General features: G+C 46.7%; 1 protein-coding gene and 1 long non-coding RNA gene across 8 annotated transcripts in view; one reads left to right on the top strand and one right to left on the bottom strand.

The window, feature by feature from the left end:
• Positions 1–19,691, bottom strand: part of ARHGAP32 (Rho GTPase activating protein 32) — a 259,764-nt gene that overhangs the window by 176,972 nt on the left and 63,101 nt on the right. Inside the window, exon 1 of one of the 6 annotated variants that reach the window (XM_083808090.1) lies at positions 12,492–12,625. The exons of the other annotated variants lie outside the window; for them this stretch is intronic. The gene's annotated coding sequence lies outside the window, so the exon portion shown is untranslated. Of the gene's footprint in view, positions 1–12,491; positions 12,626–19,691 lie in introns of those variants that run through there. 6 annotated transcript variants of the gene reach the window in all.
• Positions 1,511–8,286, top strand: LOC310885146. 2 transcript variants are annotated; one of them, XR_014574569.1, is made up of 4 exons: positions 1,511–2,467; positions 3,591–3,676; positions 3,767–3,918; positions 6,980–8,286. It is a non-coding gene; the product is annotated as an uncharacterized lncRNA (long non-coding RNA). The 2 variants fall into 2 exon arrangements; XR_014574570.1 differs by having other exon boundaries at positions 4,023–8,286.

The following is a 19,691-nucleotide window of genomic DNA, read 5'->3' as shown; positions in this document are numbered from 1 at the left end:
TAAACAGCACTGAAGATGATGAAAGTTATTTCCAAAACCTGTATTTCTTGTTCGCTGCACGCATGACTGTACTCCCTACTGATCAGCATTTCCGCAAGCTGATGAGCGATAACAAAACACCTTTAAAACCCTAAACAAAGCCAGTTCTCTGGGTACGCAACTGCCAGCAATCTCAGCGCTCTGGCTCAAGCTCCCCATGCGTGACCGAAGGGTCTGCAGCACCAGCTGCGAGTTCAGCAGCGCTCCGCAAAGCAGCACCATCAACTGGTCGCGCTCATCGCCGATGCGGTGCACGGCGCTCACGCCGCCCACTGCTCTGGAGCTTGCAGCACGGTGACCCCACTGGTGCCTTTTTCCTCTCCTGCACTCGCACTCCTCCCCCTGGTGCAGTTAGCCATGTGCAAAGCACGGCGTTACTGCAACCTATCGCCCTTCATCAACACGACAGGGCCTAAATAAATCTATTCTCCAGAAAGTCACATCTGGTGCATTAACCTGGGGCCCCCTGAGTACCTCGCAGCTCACAGCCAGTAATATTTAGTAACTAGCCTGTTTTCTTCAACTTTTGGACTCATTTTAAAAAAACTCGTACTGGAACACTGTGTATCCTGCAGTCAGTCCTGCTGCACGCTGCTTTCAGCAAATACCATTGTCTGACACAGGTCCCAGTGTGTTTAAATGGGCAGGCCGAGACGTTGCTACCTGCGAGAATGAAATGTTTGTTTTCTCTTTTAAGCCAAATAGCCGAGTGACAATCAGATTTTTCTAGTAGGTAACACCAGGTAAGTTGCCCAGAGACGCATTGTCCACAAAACTCCACGCAATACCACATCGTACACTCCATCTATAATTGCACAAGTACTTTCTTTCAATAAATAGCAGCCTGAAGTTCTTTTGTAGGCGTCTTTCCATTTCTGGACATCTAGACTCCCTAGTAATATATTTTTTTTCCTTAGCAGGCACCAAGAAAACTTTGCATATGCACAAGAGAGAAAAGGCCAAAAAGAAAATTACCTTCTGTTCTTTCATGAGCCACTGGGGATTTTATCAAAATTTTTCCCTATGGAGAGGTACATCTAGATTCAGAACGAGGCCAGGTACTAATTAAAAAGCCCACGTGGGCATCAGCTGGTGTTTAACACCATTTTAATGTATCAGTGGCTGTGTGCTCCCACTGCCGTATCCTATGTCGGCGTATCGCTAGCTGTAACCAGATACAAAGGCTCATTTGCCAAGTCTCACATCAGTGAGATCAACACCTCGTCCTCCCCTTGCTGCTGTGGAGCTGGAGCTCATGAAATGTAAGACATACTCTGAAATCAAAGCGGTATTTCATGGCACTTCAGCACGATATACAAAAATGATTAAAAAAATAAAAACATTGCTGTAATTTCCCCGTGGGAGATAACGAACAACCCTCCGGGGCAGACAGCATTACCTGGGTGCTCTCCCCGTGGCCAAGGCTCCGCCATGCCCCAGAAAGAAGAGAAGCTGGAGCTCGCTGCTTACCTGGCCCTGCCTGCCGGTACAGCCCTGCACAGGGCTGCGGGTGCTGCCGCTGCGCGACGCGATTCTACGTGGAGCTGTACCTCAAATCCCCTTCAGAGGAAACAGAAAGCGTGTGCGTATTTATACGCATGCATCCAGAAAAAATACCTTGCCTGGTGTTTTTCAAGGAGCCGACAAGAAACATGGAAATAGTTTTGTCGGCAGACCAGCGATTAGGACTTGCATGACCTGCATAAATACCACTGGACCTGTATTATAATAACATCAGAATACAAAAATGAGCAAGACAGTATTAAAATTTCTTGTTAATTCACTGCAAGTCTCTCAGCTTTCTGTATTTTCAAAGTTCCAGTCATGGAGTCAAACAGTTAAGAAATATTTTCTGCTTTCACTCTAATTAGGAAATCATCTTGCAGAGGGAAGCTGAACAACATGACCCATCTTGCACTTAAAAACTTAAACTGGAGGGCAAAGTTAAAAAAAATAAAATCAAAGTGCACCTTAAAAGGCATACTTTTAAAAGTCAACCTTGTGATTTTTCAGCAACTTGACTGCTGCCTTTTAAATGCTTGAGGGGTCAGTTGTACTAAGGATAAGAAGTCACTCGAGTAGATCAGCATTTCTTTAAATGAGCCTTTCAGTCTCTGGTGTGACTGCATATACGCTGCCCAATTTAGGCAGAGATTCCCAGAAGACATTTGTCCTTTCGGTCGGTGGTCTTCTCCACATTACAGAGCTTTCACCACTACAGCTCCACCCATGCAATTATGTCAGCAGAGCCTCCCTGCTAGGCACACAGACCTTGCCACAAACGGAACTATTTGCCTGAGCAATCTTCCTGGAGGGGAGAGTCGGACATCGGCTGTAGTAGCAGGACCGAAGTACTCGATGCCCACAGGTTCTCACCTCTGCTGGTGAGCAGAGGGAGCATCTCCAAAGCAGACACGGTGAAATTAAGGTAAGAGGTCTGATTTTGCTCTGAAGTAGATGAGAGACCCTTGAATGCTTCAATAATTATGCTACAGGAGAAGCCTACAGGCGGTAACATCTTGGACTGCTGTAGTGATTTGCAGAGCACATGCCAACAGCCACTCTTGTGCTGCATCTCAGCTGACCCTATACAAAGAGACTGACCACTGCGTCAGCCAGAGGACACCCTTTTTCTTTTTTATATTTATTATTTTTTGCATGCTCCCAGCTGACACAGCAGTGCTATAAAAACTTGTGCAAAACCGGCCAATGCATGACTGCTACAGAGGATCTTTAGAGAACTCTCATTTTGAATTAACTGCTTCCATCAGAGTATGTGACAAAATTTTACCTGAAATCATCAACAGGAAGGTAAACTGTAGAGAAGACATTAGCACCTATTGGATCGACACTGCTGGAAAACAAACAAACCAAAAATAAAAACAAGAAAGCCCCCTCCAAGTTATGCAGGCACGCATCAACTGACTTCCCCCCAAAATGTCGTGGAAAACAACGAACGGGAAAACTCACCACCCTTCGTAAAATACAGGCCAGCACAAGGACAAGGTATTGTCATATAATGGAGGAGATGAGTGGCTAGAGGAGGCTATTAGGGAGTACAGGATTAAATAAATGGAGAAATCCGTCTGGGAGCCCTGGTAGTTTTACTCCGATCTCCCTAAAGTAAGTGTTATACTCACGGTGCTGAAAGCGCAGTGCTACAAGTCAGCACCGGGCCAGACCCTACAGAAGGGCGCTGCACCCGAGCTCGCCGCGTGCCTTGGGCAGCCTCCAGCACAGGCAGAAGAAACGTGGCATCAACTGGCAGAGGAGAAGACAAAATCCTCTGTGTGTGACAGCAGTGAGATGTTTTAACCAAACAAATGTCAAAAACCTATTGCAAACTTATAAAATGTCAGTCTTTCCCATTAGGACACCAGACAAGTACATAAAAAAAGGTTTCTGTACTATTTCCGGTTATAAGCTTGTCTTCCACTCCCTTAAGAGAGAGAACAGGAAGGAAGGAGTGTAACGTATGCAAGCATGTATTACCTTTTTCACTCTGCTCTTGTGTGTACACATGATTGTAATAACATTGCTATCTCCCACAGGTGCTGAATGCTCCACACGGCTGCACGACAGCTTTCAGACAGGCCTTCGCTTTCACACAACTTCATCTCGTTCATCAATGTAACAGGTACTCTTAGAAGGGTCAGATGTGATAGTTAAGCAGATGTGAGGGAAGAAAAATACGAAATACATGATTATTTATCCCACGGTATCACAGGTACTTTTCTCCTGTGCTGGCAGCCCACTAGCGCGATTTGCCAGGATGTTAAACGTACCAATCCTGCTGTACATAGAGCCAAAGTTACAATGGATGCAGACTGCTTCAACAAACTGAACACAAAAGGAAACCATGCCATGGTGATTTACAAGGTATGAAAGAGTCAAATACATATATATATATATATGTATATATATATATAAAAACGTGTATTGCTTATCAGCTTTAGTTTTTTTTCTCTTCTAATGTTTTCCAGAAATTTAACATGACAACTATGATATGTTAGCACCCAAATATATCAAGCTTTTTTAACATCTTTACTACTGATCAAAGAGGCAGAAAGCACTGAAAATGCCTAGAGGGAGGTTTCTGCACCATGCACTGGCATCACGTGCTTACAGCATTGTTGTCGATGACGCTGAAGTGTGCATTTACATAGCACTTTTCAGTAATGTCACGCGTGTCACTAAACCTGTCACCGCAGAATCCAGAGAAAAAAATCATAGCAAAACAACTAAGTGATATCAAATTCTCTCCAAGGATTGTACTCCAGGCACTATGAGTCATTTTGGAGAGCAGCAGACAGCTGACGGAGCACAGACTTAAATGGTAGTAGAGCCACCGATAATCTGGGGAACAACCAGATACCTACAGGAATACCTGCCTTTTTTTTTTTCTTTTTTTGGCCCTGGATTAACCCAGCGGGGCTTTTGAACCCACACAAATTCCATCTTCAACATACCTAGTCTGAAAGACTTGCATATGGAGATGTGGTGGGGCTTTCCTCCACCTCTGCAATCAAGTCTTCACCCATACTTTTCTGCCTGCAAACGAACCGATCAGCATTCTCCAACGTTATGTGCTTTGACAGGGCTCACCATTAGGTGCCAGATTTAAGGAGCAGCTGCATTCCAGCTGGCGTAGCTACACATGCTCTTCCTTGTACAGGGAGCAGCCAAGAAGGTTCAAGCAATTCCAGACCTACTCTTTCTGGTGGTTTTCTTGGCTGTTTTCTGAGCAAATGCGGTCAAGTACACATTCCATTGTTCGACTGACTGCACGTTGACTCATCTGAAAACAATTTAGAGGATTTATAATGATCTTTGCTCTGACATTTCCTCAATAAAAAGAAATCAGGAAAATCAAAATCAATAAACTGAATGCAATGCCCCTTAAAGGAAAAAACTATCATCACACAATCTTATTGCCACAAAGCTCATATTTACCTTTGCTATATCATACCAGCATTTCTGACCTGAGCATCTAACTGAGGAACTACTTCCCAGGGGGCCTAAGGGTCTCTTCTCCTGAAGTGCATAAGCACCAAAGCAAAGCCCGGTATTCACTGCTTGTGTGGCTCTGCAGACTGAACAAACACTACAGCTCTTGTTAAGGACAGTTGCAATGGCAGCAAAGTACCTCCAACATTGACAGCTGGACAAGAGAGTAGAACAACGAATAAAAGTAGTTTCACTGCTTAAATGTGAAAATTCACGCGTATAGGTATCTAGAATTTATATTTTAAATAAGCAAAGAGGTAATCCTGGGCTTAAAAAACAATAAAGGGGTTGGAAAAGGTCAGCACGAACAGGTCCAATACAGAGCAGAACATTGTATTCAGGGGCTGTCTGCATCTGGAATTATTTGTGCGCAGCTGTTCCTGAAAAGTTCCATGTGTGATCAAGCCTCGGAAGGGGGAGAGTATTCAAAATCAGAGACACTTGGTGGAGTAAATATTTTTGAAGGATTCTGATGTTTGTTAACATACACTGACGCATGGAGAAAAGAGGAATTATTCTGACAAGTAAGCACAGTCCTTCACAAGCCAACAGCAACATCTTCACAACCCTCACCAAGCTAACTTCTGCTCAAGAACTGGAGAGGAGCCATTTTTGCCAAGCGCACAGACACCGCTGGGAAACTGGGGAAGCTAATTAAAAATCAGAACACACCTTACACAGAAGAGGCTGGAAGTTATGGATGTGCAAAGAAGAGGCTGGTGGAGATCTCCATGAAATATATATTGCAGCCGTTAGCATCTCAGCGATACTGAAGACGGGATAAAAAACCACAAGCGTGCTTCAAAATCAATACTGACCTTTTTTCCCCTTTTTTCTTAATAATACACAGTTCACCCTCATTTTGGTTTTGCTTTTAAGAAAAAGCTTCTAATTTTGCACTCAATCAATCAATCCGGGATGTTTTTATAAGCAGGGGGAAACGTAATTTAGGCATCAATCTGTTTCCATAAATCAGGCTGCAGGCACCTGTCAAACTATAGGCTTACTGCCTCTTAGCCTGAAGCAGGCACAGACAGCAAGGGCAAGGAGGTAAGCAGCAAGTGTTTTGGGACACCGCGCATATGCACCATTGCTAACTGGTAGCAAAAGGGAAGAAATTGATATTTCTAACACAGGTTTTCCCTCCCAGGAGCTCCGCTCGTGGTGCTGCGAGCTGTCGCAGCAGCTCTCCCAGCAGCAGAAGCGTCTCCCTCTGAAACTCGCTTTCCTCTTCAGAGCATCAGCGCCGGGGCGCAGGGTGGAGATGTTTGTCTCTTCTTTCCAATAATGAACTCCCTGGCTGGCAGCCTCAGCGTCTTTTCTCTGTTTCTTAAATCATGCTGGCTACAAGAACACAGCCTGAAGCTTAGCTACTCCATTTTCCCAGCAACCAAATCTTCATCATCTTACATAAAGAATAACTCTTTGCTTTGCCAGTGCAGCCCCCACACAAGAGCAGCAGAGCTCTGACACTTTCACAGCTTCCCATGGGGATTTAAGTATCAGATATGGAGCGATCCGAGGCTTGTTAATCTCATTATGTTGTTCCTGCGAAAAGCTATGAGCAACCATGGCAGTATTAGACAAATTAGTTTGTAGACAAAAAAAAAAAGAGCCAACACAGCTCTGGTTAACCTTCTGGGCATGAATTTAATAGCTCTCTGCAACCACAAACACTAGAATTTAAGAAAAACACTCTTCTGAAAGTGATATCTTGCACTGGCCTTGTTCAACCATTAACAGGGAATGGAGCGTCTCAGTCTATGACAGTCTAAGTATTTTCATGTGTGCTCATGAGCAGATCCCCTGGTAGTGTAAGAAGCTGGGAAAGTCGCCTTTTAAAGGGAAGCTGTCAACACTGTGCATCAGATGAAACTGTGCAAAATTAAGAAATCACTACCATTTCTTCCTCTTTTTTTTTTTTTTTTTTCAGTCCGTGCTTTGTTTGTTTTCTCCCGGTGTACTAGATGAGATCAACTTCACTTCAGAAAATTCTTCAAATGGCTCCTGTGCTGCGGATGTTCCCCCAGACCGACGCTACCAGAAGCTGGTTGTGTAGCAGAAGCTGGCGTTGAAGAAGGCTTTGCTTATGCAGAAGCTTGTTGAAGGCCGGCTTCTGAGGCTGGGACAGCCACGGGCTTGCTTGCATTTTCAGAGAAGAACATCTGTGTATCAGACACCTGAACAAATGTGTTAGGCCACATGCCCGAAGTTGAAACTCTTATCTCAAGCTCTGCAAGGGGCTTGCTGTGTGTTTCATGCCATACAAACATCTGGCCTTATTGCTATATCACTAATGGAAAACATTAAGATGTTGAGTCAAGGCCCCTCTTCCCATCACTCCAAATTATAAGATTTGCTCAGAAACCATGGAAAAAATGAAATTAAGTAGCTTATTGCTTTTTTAATTTACCTTCCGACTCTTGACTTCATGGCACATATTGATATGGATCTCACATCTTGCATCAAAAATCTTTACTTAAAAAAAAAAATCATATTCACTGTAGGAATATGCACTTTTTTTTTTTTGGGGGGGGGGGGGGGGGTGAAGAATTAGAAAAAGGCATGACAAACATTGGTCCTGCCCACTTCCACTCCCAAACCAGCTTTCAGCACAGTGACACTGAACAAGCTGCAGTCATACATTGTGTATTTACACGTTACGTTTGTCTAATACAGCAAGTAAGCTATTCCATTAAAACATTAGTACAAGAAAACATACAGAGATGAAAAAAAGATTCAAAAGCTTTGGATGTTTTGGAAAAAAAAAAGTGTAATGTTATGGTTCAGTTTTAAGGAGGATAAAACCTTCTGAAATACACAAATGAAGAGCTGTGGCCAGAAATTAAAGCATATTTGCATGGTTAAAGCACTCCTTTAGGGCTGAAATCTCATCTGCTACATTCCAATCCTGAACAACGTTTGGAGCACTAATTTATAAACCCTGGGGAAAAAATGTTGAGAAATCCTTGACTACTCAATGGCACTGTGAATAGGAAAATTGCTATATAATACATAATGAAAAGAAGAAAACACACATTGCTGGAGTTCATTAGTTTGTCACATTTGGTTACAGCAAAGAGCTGCACCCAGAGACTCAGTTCAAGTGGAGAGTCATAAAAACAGAACTGCCCCCTCTATGAGCAGTTAAACCCCATCAGGACCACACACTGCATTAAATTCATTTGCAGAGAAAGCAAACCATTCCCACCGCCTGCGTATCAGCTCAGTGTCCAGCGAAGCCGACATCTTATTTCAGCAAAAGCAAAAGGATGCTTGCGATCACCCAGTTAAAATTGCCCCTGGCTTGAACTGTCTGAATTAAAAACCAAAGAGCTGTGTTAAACTCTTGGCATGCTAACGTAACAAGGGCTTTCTAGTCTTTACCATTATGAGAAGTGTCAGGTTAAAAGTCCTTCCCCACGTCTGATTAACCAGAGATTTCAGACCTCCCAAAGAAGCTTTCGGATGAACCTAGAGTAACTGTAAATACGTAATCCACCAAGCAGTAATGCACTGTCATCTTCTGGATGCTTCAGAGGTTTATTCAGCCATGGAACTTACTGAAAGGGAATGAAAGGCTACGCAACCCTTCATAAACTGCAGTGGAAGCCATGAGGATAATCTAACAGGGATGAGCCAGCACAGACACGCTGTTCCTGGCCGGGAAGTTGAGCGGAGGTCGGGCCTGGCTCTGCCGATCGCTGTGCTGCCGTTACAGCCTCCTCCTGTAACCGAGCATCTCTGATCGGACACGGGTTCCCACGGCTTTGAAAGGGAGCTGTGCCAGGGCTGTCGGTAAGCGTTGCACTGCTACTGCTGCTTTATGCAAGGGGGGGAAGAAAACCAGATTAGATTTGGGGTTCCGTAAGAAAAGGCAGCAGACCTACAAACTGGAATCAGATCACCTCCGAAGCGTCTCCAGAGGTGCTGGGATAACACATTTTGCATTCAGTTTCAGAAAGCACAAACAGAAGGAAGAAGCACGGGGAACAAGAGAAGCCAGAACATAAGCAAGACCCTTCAGAGCAAGGGTGCCAAGCTCAAGTTCCTCCTCCTGCCATCCTCGCTCTGACTCACGCTCTGACGGTCCTCACCACCAGGCCAGAGCAAAAGAGCAGCCGCGAGCCACCCACACGTGTGAGCGCGGAGGTTATATTGGCATTTGCTTTGGGGACACACACTTCAAACACATTTGCAAGCTCTTCCCTGTGAACAGGACACAGGAAGCTCTTTCCACAACCAAGGAGCACGGGGAGCTAACAGCAGCATGTGCCCGTGCGAAGAAACCCGATGAAACCAAGGAGTTGCCTACTGCAGCCGGTTCCTGTTCCCGAGGTACAGCAAGTTCGGAGGCGCACGCGGCCCAAGGCGTACATCGGACACTACATCTGCCTTGCTTCTTTTTCAGTGCACGCACGGTGAAACCTGCCCTGTTCTGACTCAGCAGCTCGATCCACCACCTCCCCGCGACTGGAGGGCTCAGACCCCAGCCCAATTCCTCTGCTTTGTCCTTTGCACCCCCCGCTCCAAACTCACTTCTTCCTCCTGTCCACTCATTCTGCCACCTCTTGGCCTCAACTTCACACTTTGCCTCTCCTTTCTTCTTGCATCTCTCTTTTCTTTGTCCTCAGTCTTGCTCAATTATTTCTCATCGGTCATCTCCAGCTCACCTTCAAGCATGAAAAGCATCTGAAAACAGATCTCTTAAAAATTCCTGAGCGCTACATTTTCCCAGCTTTCAGTCAACATGGGAGTGTCCTCAATTTACACAAGTCTGAGAAACAAGTGGGCATTAAAGATTTTTAAAGTTTCCCTCCCCCCCCACCAAAGGAAAAAAAAAATTAATCATATTTAAGCAAGTGAGAAGTTTTTATCATGGGAGGTTTTGTCTTTTTTTGTTGTTGTTTTTTGTTGTTGTTGTCGTTGTTGTTTTTGTTTGTTTTTTGTTTTGCTTTTTTCTTTAAAGACCAATATTTTCAGCTAAAAGCCTTCTGTTCTGGAAGAGAAACTTGCTTTAAAAAATCTATACCCTCTACGTCCCCAAGCTACCTCTGCACACAGGATCGTGCCCTCCCAGTGCTCTAAGCTCTGTACCAAGAGCACACACTCCTTTCGGTTTTGAAGCGCACTGTCAATAGTTATAAATTGTTAAAGAATAATCAGATATGTTAATTAGGAGAGGTTAGAGCAAGCAAGTGGGAATGGTGCCCAGACAAATTCTAATAGCGCAGGAACAACCGGTTACATGATCGTGTAAGGACGGAGGGACGGGTGACCGAGGGCCACCTCCGCAGAAGATGCCCCCAGTGCAAGGTAACGCGGGCTGCTCCGTGCCGTGCTGCGGCCGCCCCCCAGCGTGCCTGCAGGGTGACAAGCTCCGGAGCTGCTGTTTTCTGCCCCCCGTCCCCTCCAGCCACAGAGCTACTGCTGTGCACCAGGCCAGGAGTCTGCAATCCTTCCATGTGCCGCCCAGAATACAACCTGTTTTCCCCGGCAGAAGAAACCTTTCAGCTCGGTTCTTGCTGCCTACATTTACCTTTACGCCAACAGCCAAACTCCCCACGCTCCCGGTATCGGTGCCAGGAGCAGCGGGCTGAGTACAGAGTTTAAAATACTTCTGTAATCCTATTAAGGGCAAGTCTTGTTTGTAAGAGACGATGCTAATTTTCATCTCTGCTTTGAAAAGCAGGACGCAGAGGGCACAGGGGTAAGAGATCTCCCCTTCGGAGACCCAGCCCCAGCGAGCCTGCACCAGGTTCTGTCGCGCCCTGGACTCTGCGCAAGTGGCAGGAGGGAAAAAAGGGGGGATTGTCACTCAAATATATTTAATCCGCAGGCTTCCCTGAAATACAAAATCTGTTTGGATGAAACCGGCATAGGTTGCATCAAATCATTGCTAAACTTTACCTTTCCTTAGCCCCGGACCCGAAATCCCGCGCGCTGCCGGTGCCGGCCACTTGCAGTGTCGGAGGTCTCGCTCTGCAGGAGCTCTGCGCCCCAACACACACATTCCCAAGGGAATTCACATGGAACAGAAATCCTCTGGAGATCCCATTTACAGAGCTCTATACAGCGCTTGTGCACGCGTATACATGAATGCTAATGTATTGTGCATTGTGCTTTTTCTGTCACAAAGGAGGCTGGGGAGTGTGAGGGCTCCAGCACCAGCACACTACACACATTTAGTTTTTAAATACAGTGTTATTTTTGAGAAAGGGGAACCAAAACCACCTAACCAGCTTTCTCACGGCACCTCAGTCACTGGGTAGTTTGAACAATACAAAGATACCCAGTAGCAGCTCTCCTGCGGCAAAATGCTTGAAGAGAAGAAAGCAGACTCAGAGGGATTTTGCAGTGCTGCTATGAGCCGCTCTCCTTCAGCTTCTGGCAGTGTAAGCTGAAGTGGGTGGGGTTAGCATAAATTATCAAGACTTTGTTGATAATGTATTCTACAGTGAAATAAGAACCTGTGTCTTCAGCTTCTGGCAGCTATGTCCATAAATAACTTGTAGTTTGGTAGAAACGCTCTTGATCTTTAAACCAGGTAGGTGGTAACAGCGTGCCCAGGGAGGCAAGTTTTAAATTATGCTGGTTCCCCACCTCCCTCCCTTTTTTTCCACCAGGAAATATTTATGCACTCTCAGCCTTAAAGTAGAAAATCCCAACTGAAGTGCAACGGCAATAGGCTTGTTTCATATCAGCCACAGTATAAATCTAAGCCTAGGGTGAAGGAGATGATTTGCCACAAAGATAATAAGCCCTGGCTCATTCCACAAGAATTTAAGCTACACAATAACCTGGCCCCTCCAGAACTACTGCTCCTAAATCCACGCCGTATCAGCAGCACTTACTTACCCATTTAAAAGGAAAAATACACATATATGCTCAGCGCAGAACCTTTTGACCAGAGCTGTTTTCGCACAGCACGAGTGCGGAGCCTGTGCTTCACTCCGCCACAGACAGGAGGGATTTCATTCCTGGCTACAGGCACGCAGGTTTCGCTCATGCTAACGACAACATTCTACACACACGGAAAATGCCTCAAAGACCACGGCACACGAAGGAAAAGGGAAGCCAAATTATACTTCGTCTGCTTTCTACATGCTAGCCTAACCCATGCAGCGTAATCTGATCGAAGGGTGTAATTAACCCTTCTCCATTCAAATACCCAACCACTTAAAAGACAGTCATATACATACGCTGAAAAACACACTAAAAATTGAAATGAAGTTGCATTAGCTAAGTGAAAACGACACGCTTGCCTTCTGCGCACCACGCTCTGCATTCTTACAAGGCATCACCGCCTAGGGCCAGCTGCGAACCGATCCCACTCCTCGGCGATCCGCAGCCACAAGCGCTCTGCTTGTGAGCGAGCAGGGTTAACAGAACGGCGAGCATCCCCGCGCCGCGCTCCTGTGCGGGGACGTAGCGGCAGCACTGACCTTTGGGGCTCAGCCGCCCGCTTCCAGCTCGCCCCGCTGCCGCCCCTGCGTCCCGGCGAACCTCCGCACGCCCGGGGAAGCTGAGCGAGACGCGGAGCACCCGCGACGCCGGGCTCCCGTTCCTCCTTCCCTCGGCAGCACCGATCCGATCCCCGTTGTTCTCCCGAGGCTGCCACGGGCGCTGCAGCTGGAACCCTGCCCCAGCTGCGCGAGGCGGCGTGCCGCCCTCCTGCCCTGTGCCCGGCGCCCCGCGGGGATGTCCTTGCCCGAGCCGGATGTTTTCACCCCGAAATTCAACGTCTGCAAGCGAGCAGAACGGAGGCTATTCCCAGCTGTGCCAGCTGCTGCGACCTCGGATCCTCGGGGTTCTGCTTCCTGCTTTTTGGAAACGGGCTAGGATCCGCGGGGTTCCCAGAGGGGACCTGTGCGGCTGGACTGATTTCTGCCTTTATGCAGCCTGTTTTAAAAGTTCTGCAAAGCTGACGTTACACTTCCCACTTTCCAGTTTATACACTGAGCCATAAACGAGGAATAAACATTATTAGCCAACTTTCAGATCCCATGAAAGGACTGAAGTGTTTCATCAGCCCCCCCCTGCAGCAGGCTAGAAGATTAAATATCCCTAAGAGGCAGTGAGGGCTAGCAAATAAAGGGGAGAAGCAGGATGATGGATGAGTGCCTTTCAGTCCTGGCTTTGCCATTAGCTTGCTGCGTGACCTTGATCAAGTCGTTTTAATCTTTCCGTACCGGTACAAAACGCAGAGCTGTTCCCACCTCCGAGAAATGGTGCAAGTTCTCTGTATTACGATTACTGCCGCTGTTTGCTGAAGCTCTAGCTCAAAAACACAAGCTGTAATTTGTAACAAATAATATCAGCTGCCGCCCATACACAGGAACACAGCCCAGGGAAACCCACCGTGGAATAATCTGTGCTCTCAGTGCAACACAAGGCCTAGGAAGACAGAAGATTTACTAAACAGAAATTGCTTCAAGTTCCAGGGAAAAGGCTACCCAGCCCCAAATCATGCAAAACAGTCATATAACTATTGATTTTTTTTCTTTTTAAACGGTCAGATCAGCGTTGTTGGCTAACTGCTGTGTAACTGAGCAGCACCACCTTGCTGGTTAGACCCAGTGCGGGAGGACACAGCCAGCTCACCCCGCAGCGGGGAAAGCTGCGAGCCTGGCAAGCCGGGCAGAGGCAAACAGGTTCTCCCTGTTCCGTGCCTAGAAAGCCTGACGACTGTTTCTAAATCCCTTTCTCCCAATGCTAATTTTTCTCTGTTTCACCAAAACAGACCTGCCCCGGTAGGACAAGCTAAAAATAAAGGGAACTGAATATGAAATGATACGCTCATTTAAAAACAACTCTTCTCACTTTGCACCAGGATAAAACTAGAGCTCTGAGAGCCCAGCCACGTAAAGTGCATGCGTAAGGGTGCATCCTACAGCAGTGCAGCACAGAGCACGAACAGACCCGTTTTATAAAGGGATGAAGCCCAGGAACTCAACAGCTCCTGCCCGCACCGTTAGAGGTACGGTTAGAGCCCGAGGTGCGCCGCTGGGCGTAGCAGTGGGGCAGAAGCTGTGGGGAGAAGCACACGGAGACGCCGCCAGGGTACAGCTCCGGCAGGTGCCGTGCCCGCTGAGGAGCTGGGCAGGAGCCACGTTCAGCCCTGCGCGGGGGCTTAGCAGGGCCGCTGCGGCCGCTGAGGGTGCCGTGCTGCTGCCGCACCCGGGGCCGTACCGCTGCCGGCCGCGCTCGCGCATCGTCTCAGCACCGCCTGGCTCGGCCGTCCGCATCAGATATTACCTGTCGGCTCGTGCTCTGACTGCCAACTCCCCGCGGCTAGAGAGAGACACTCTCCGTTTTTATTTGTGCCTTTTTCTGTACAGGCCTTTACTCGAGGCTAGGGCTCTGGATTCGATACTTAAACAACGAAAAAATAAGTATTTTCTTCGAGAGCCTACAGGAATTCACCGGTTAATTAAGAAACGCTGCTGTGAACATTTCTATGCCACATTTTAAAAAGGGTCTTAAGGCCTCCTGTGGAAGCCCAGGCCCAAAACTGTGCTACAGTGTGATGTAAGCGGACAGCCTTACCGCACACGAGCTTGATTATTTCTGCTGAAGGCAAGTTTTGACAGCAATGGATCATTTCTCTTATAGATGAGGTCTGCTCTCCAGTCAGCTACATCTGTACTTATTTGGGACCTAAATTATCACAACAATAGAAAAATAAAAATTTGGCCCCGACTGTGGTGACGACTGGAGTATGTTTGTGTGTTGTTTGGGTTTTGTTTCTTTTTTTTTTTTTTTTTTTTTTTTAAACTGAAGAGAACAGAGCAGAACAGTGTCAGTAACTGCAAGCTCCAATCTGCTGGGAACATTTTCTCTTAATCCTCGGGGGAACAGAAAGCCGGGCAGAACCAGCTCTCCAACCCAGAGCTTCTTTCTGACACAGCCGCCCTCGTGGCCAACTCACTAACTTCCAGGGTGACAGCTTACAAGAATGATAATTAGCTTTACATAACGATTCGACCTTCTACTACTTAAACTGGGAAATTGCATCGTGAACTCCTTTTCAGACAGTTCTCTGACAGAAACTTCTGCCAACCACCAAGAATGAGATTACACAACCTGAATACCACTTGTCACCTCCGCCGATGCACTCGTTCCTCCTTTGATAGTTTCCTGAATGTAAACGCTGCTCCATTTAAGGAGCAAAATTCTGACCGAGAATGGATTTTAAATCTAACCTCTTTGACTGCTTGGGGTTATCTAGGCAAAGAAAGAGCAAGGATGCTACAAGACAGCTTCCTCCCTTGCTCTAGCATAATTTTTCATTAAATTAAAAATGAATTCAATTAATAATGTATGCATGACAAGATAATGTAGGACTGCTTTTGCTTCCAAAAGCAAATGAAATTTAATGGAAAAATATCTCAGTGTTGAGATATATATGTATTTTTTTGCCTAAATGACTTTAAGCACCTCCATCCTCATACTGTATATTGCAACCAAAATTTTAGGTAAGGCGTTGCTCAACATGCACTGGAGCAAGTTCAGGAAACGTGAAGACCAACTGGCCAGCTGGAACCAAGGAGCTAAAATATTTAAAAGAAAATCTTGCTGCCAGCCCAAGACAAGAACTATTCCATTGCTAATTGATGACCCAGGTCACAAAGTGCTCTCCACTGAAGCATAGGACGGGACATTTGCCTTCTCTGAATGACTGTGCTCCGTGGCTCAGCCTGTTCGATCCCATGTTATACGACCACGTTTTTATACCGGAAAGGCTTGGTGAATCACAACACGAGAAAGAGAAAAACAGGCTGCAATTTCTGACTGACAAAACGTATGTCAAAGCCTTTCAGCCCCTCCTCACCACATCAGACGCTCCTTTTGTACGGCTGAGTTACGGGAGTCTCCGAGGGCTGGTCCAAGCCGTGCCTTCCCCGGGAAGAAAACCAGCGCTGAGCAGGCTGCAGCAGCCGCCTCCTAATCCCTGTCCAAAGGGGAGTTTGCATTCCCGCACATGCTGCCGTACAAGAACTGTGCTCAAGGCTCTATTTAAAAGACAAGGCTACCGCCACTACCGCACACCTCCGCAATTAACCATCTTCAAAGGCCCTTTATGCGGCTCCGTATTGGTACATCTCCGTGACAGTTACTGCTTGCTGGATCCCTTCGTATGGACCTCGTTCTTCTGATGAGCAACTGATCAGCTGAAGATATTTTACGGATTCCTCTATAAACACACTCCAGAGTATACGTTTATGGGTCATTAAAGGGACATCCATCAGTAAAGCTATTGCCAGAGCTGCCCACCAAGAAAGCAGAGCCAGCAGTGCACGACCCCCGTCCTAGCCCAGGCACCACGCGAGCACTGCACCCGTGCAAAGGCTTGTGGCACCCGCGCTGCACGACGAGGTGGGTGACCTCCGGCACGACACCACTGCAGGAAAGACACAGCCTAACCTACTTATATATCCATTCTGATCTGAATTTTGTACTGTGAAAACAAGTGCAAAATTAAAATAGGATGCCGGTACTTCAGCTTGACTAGAAACCAGAGGGAGAAGGGAAGGCACAGAGCAGCCACCCAGCTCTGCATTCTGCACGGGACACGTGGCAGGTATTTTTAAGTCGGGAACCATAACCTTCTCTGGTGCAACCCCTGCCAGAAGAAACAGGCGCTTCCTGCAACACTGTTAGTGCAACCTTATTGCGAGGTGAAGAGGAATCCAGCCTCGTGGAGCAGGCTCCAAGCTGGGTGACTAATTTCAGTGCTCCCACAGTGCCTTTCTTCCTCCGTCAAGCAGCCTCGACAAGCTGCCTCTCGGGACAAGTTCATGCCTGCACGAGTGCCCTGCGATGCCGTGCTCAAGGTGTGTCTGCGCAATCCACCTGCTTGCTCTCAGCACTGTCAACACCTCAGCCACCTGCCCTCTAGGGAAAGAGAGACACGAAGGGGTAGGGGGAAAGCATGGGTTTGAAATATATTCCCCTCAAATGGGTTAGACACGGAAAAAGAGAGCTTTGTATTACAAAAGAAAAGGGAAGCTTTATTTAATGTTTACATGTTCCGAAGTCACCTTTGTAGAAATGGATCATCAGCCTCACTTGAAAACCTACCCCTCCTGAGCCTAGCGAAAATGCAAGATAAACTGCCAGGACAAGAAAGGTCCTGAGGGACGCTGAACAGAGACATGAGAGAGAAAAGCAAACACAGCAGTTACCGCACACGTTTTGTTTTCCTCCGGACTTGCAGAAAACGTAGAGCAGGCTCGGTAGCAGAGAGCAAGCAGAGGCAGGCTCGGGGAAAACAGAAGGTGGCCGGGCACCTGGCGCTGCTCTGAAGAGCTCTGCCACCTGTAAGACTCGTGGGGAAGAGAGCAGCGCTGTCTTTTCATGACAGTTTGATGATGCAAGAGGACTGCCTCGCCTGCGAAAGGAGTGTCTGAGCCGTGCTGCGGTGGAAGGTGGCCAAGTCTGGAGTCAGAGTTTGAGTAATAGGGGAACGGGTCGAATGGCAACTGACACAGCACATGTCGCTGCGACCAGGTCAAAGTCCTCAGAGATAACAGCTTTTTGGCCCCGAAGGACAACACTTAAGGGAGCAATTCTTCTCCTGTACAAGAGACTAGCAATAAGGAAGAAACAGAACATCCTGAAAGTGATTCGAGCATCTGGGTATCTAGCACCAAAACAGACTGCACAGGAGTTGAACGTTTTTGAATGCTTCCCCCATCTGTCCGTCCCTCTCGTTTCTGAGCGTCATTCCACATTTGCTCATGTCCTTTTCCACCAGCTGCTCTTCACATATAAGCTGATCCTCTCCAAACACCTTGGTGATGGTGATTTTGTCCCAGGAGCTGAAAACTGTGTGCCAGCTGTTAGCACCACCAGCACTCCAGGCCATCAGACTAGCTCACCTAGAGGCCATGTAAAAATATCTGACGGGATCGCACGGTCGGTCCTCTGCAGCAGCAATGACTCAGCTCCACGCCCATGCACCAGCAAGCATCCCACCCCTGAGGAAGGATTTCCTTTAAGCACCTATCGGGTAGGTGTCACATACCCCGTCAGGCACCCGGTACCTAAATACGCAGTCATACAAAGGACTCCCCCCCACACACACACAGAGCCAGCAACAGGCTGCTCTGTTTCTTGTATTAGCCAACTCTAATTTGACTTCCAGGAATACACTGTAGACGAGTGGTAATGATTCTGTCCCTATCTATCTCACCTTAGTATCCTCTTGGATAAAAGCTCTCAATTAAAAATTTCCCCAAGACAGTTGCAAGGAAAGAGGAAGGACAATTTTTGTCTTCTGTCATTGTCTGTTCTTTTCACATTCTCCTTTCATTCTGAAAGGAATTAACCGTCTCTGAAACGGTCCTATAGTTTTGCCTGTTTGGACATTAAAGTTTGAAACGGTGTGGTTTAGGTATTCCTGTCTGTGTATTGTCTTGGTTCTACTCTTCCTGTCACCTGAACGGCGTTACACCTCTGTTTTTCACATTCACCACCCAAGCACTTCATAGCACCTTGCTAATAAGGGATATTGCCGATGTTCTCATTGGGAACAACAGGGAACTGCGAAAGAGAAGATGAATAACTCAGAAATTACCAAAGATGTGTGTGCGATCTCCCAGAGCGTGGATTAATAGAGTCAGGCCAGGTTTTTCACACTTACCCAGAAAAGAACGTGTGCTTCTTCAGAGATCAGCGATTAAGGACTGAGCCTTCCTGAATGGCTAACGAAGCCAGGCCACCACATCTCACCAAGGTGAGCCTTGGTGCCTGCGTGAAGCTTCATTAACTGAAGCTGGATTCCACAGCAACACTATTGCAGCAAGAAGGTATCTTTAAATAACTTCTCACGACCTCTCCCTTTGCTTTCATAGTGCAAAAAGGCTTCCAGAATCTGTCCCCCTCCACTGGTGTTAGAAAGAAAACAAAAAAAAAAAGTCTGTCTTAAGCCCCAGACGAACCAAACCATGAAGCTCACCGGAACTTTCACTTTACCTTGCTGTTCCCATCTTTTTTTCATTGCTTTCCTTTACCAGATTCTTACTCAACTATGCTCTTTTTCAGGTTCTCATCCTTTCAAGTTTCCTGCTCTCTACCTTATCGCCCCCTGCTTCCCCATTTGCATCTTTCACCATCCTCCTGTTACTTTATTCACCTCCCATTTTCCTTTTCCTGAAAATCAGTTCTTCCCCCCCCCCCCTTATCCATATTCATATTCACCCCCGGATGACCATATTTTTCTTACCATTCTTTTATTCCTTCATTATCAGGAAATGTCAGGTTTCCCCTTTCCCAGATGCTGCTTTGTAAGAAACTCCTTTACTCCAACAGAGTAAAATCAGTCACTTTTCAAGTGAATCTTGCAATTGCTAAACTTATGGAGAGAGGTTGGAGGAGTTTAGCAATGTCCTTCAGCTGTCCCTAATCAACGTTTTATGCCTAATATTTTATGGACAAAAGAAATGCCAAAGTTAAATCAAGTATCCAGTGTGCTCAGCACAAGTCTTTCTTCCTTAATACCACGATCAAGAACGCTTGAAAAGCACAGGACGATCTCCCACCGGGCTCGCTGCTTAGAACAGGGAAAACACAGCAGGATAGATAGAGGTGGTCACAATCATTTGGAAGAGGCTATGCTCCGCTCCTAGAACTGGCAGGTC

The sequence above is a fragment of the Anser anser genome (assembly GCF_964211835.1).
Source record: "Anser anser genome assembly, chromosome: 22".
NCBI classification, from domain to species: domain Eukaryota; kingdom Metazoa; phylum Chordata; class Aves; order Anseriformes; family Anatidae; genus Anser; species Anser anser.
Note: the sequence above shows the minus strand (reverse complement) of the source record. Positions and strands in the feature narration are given on the sequence as shown.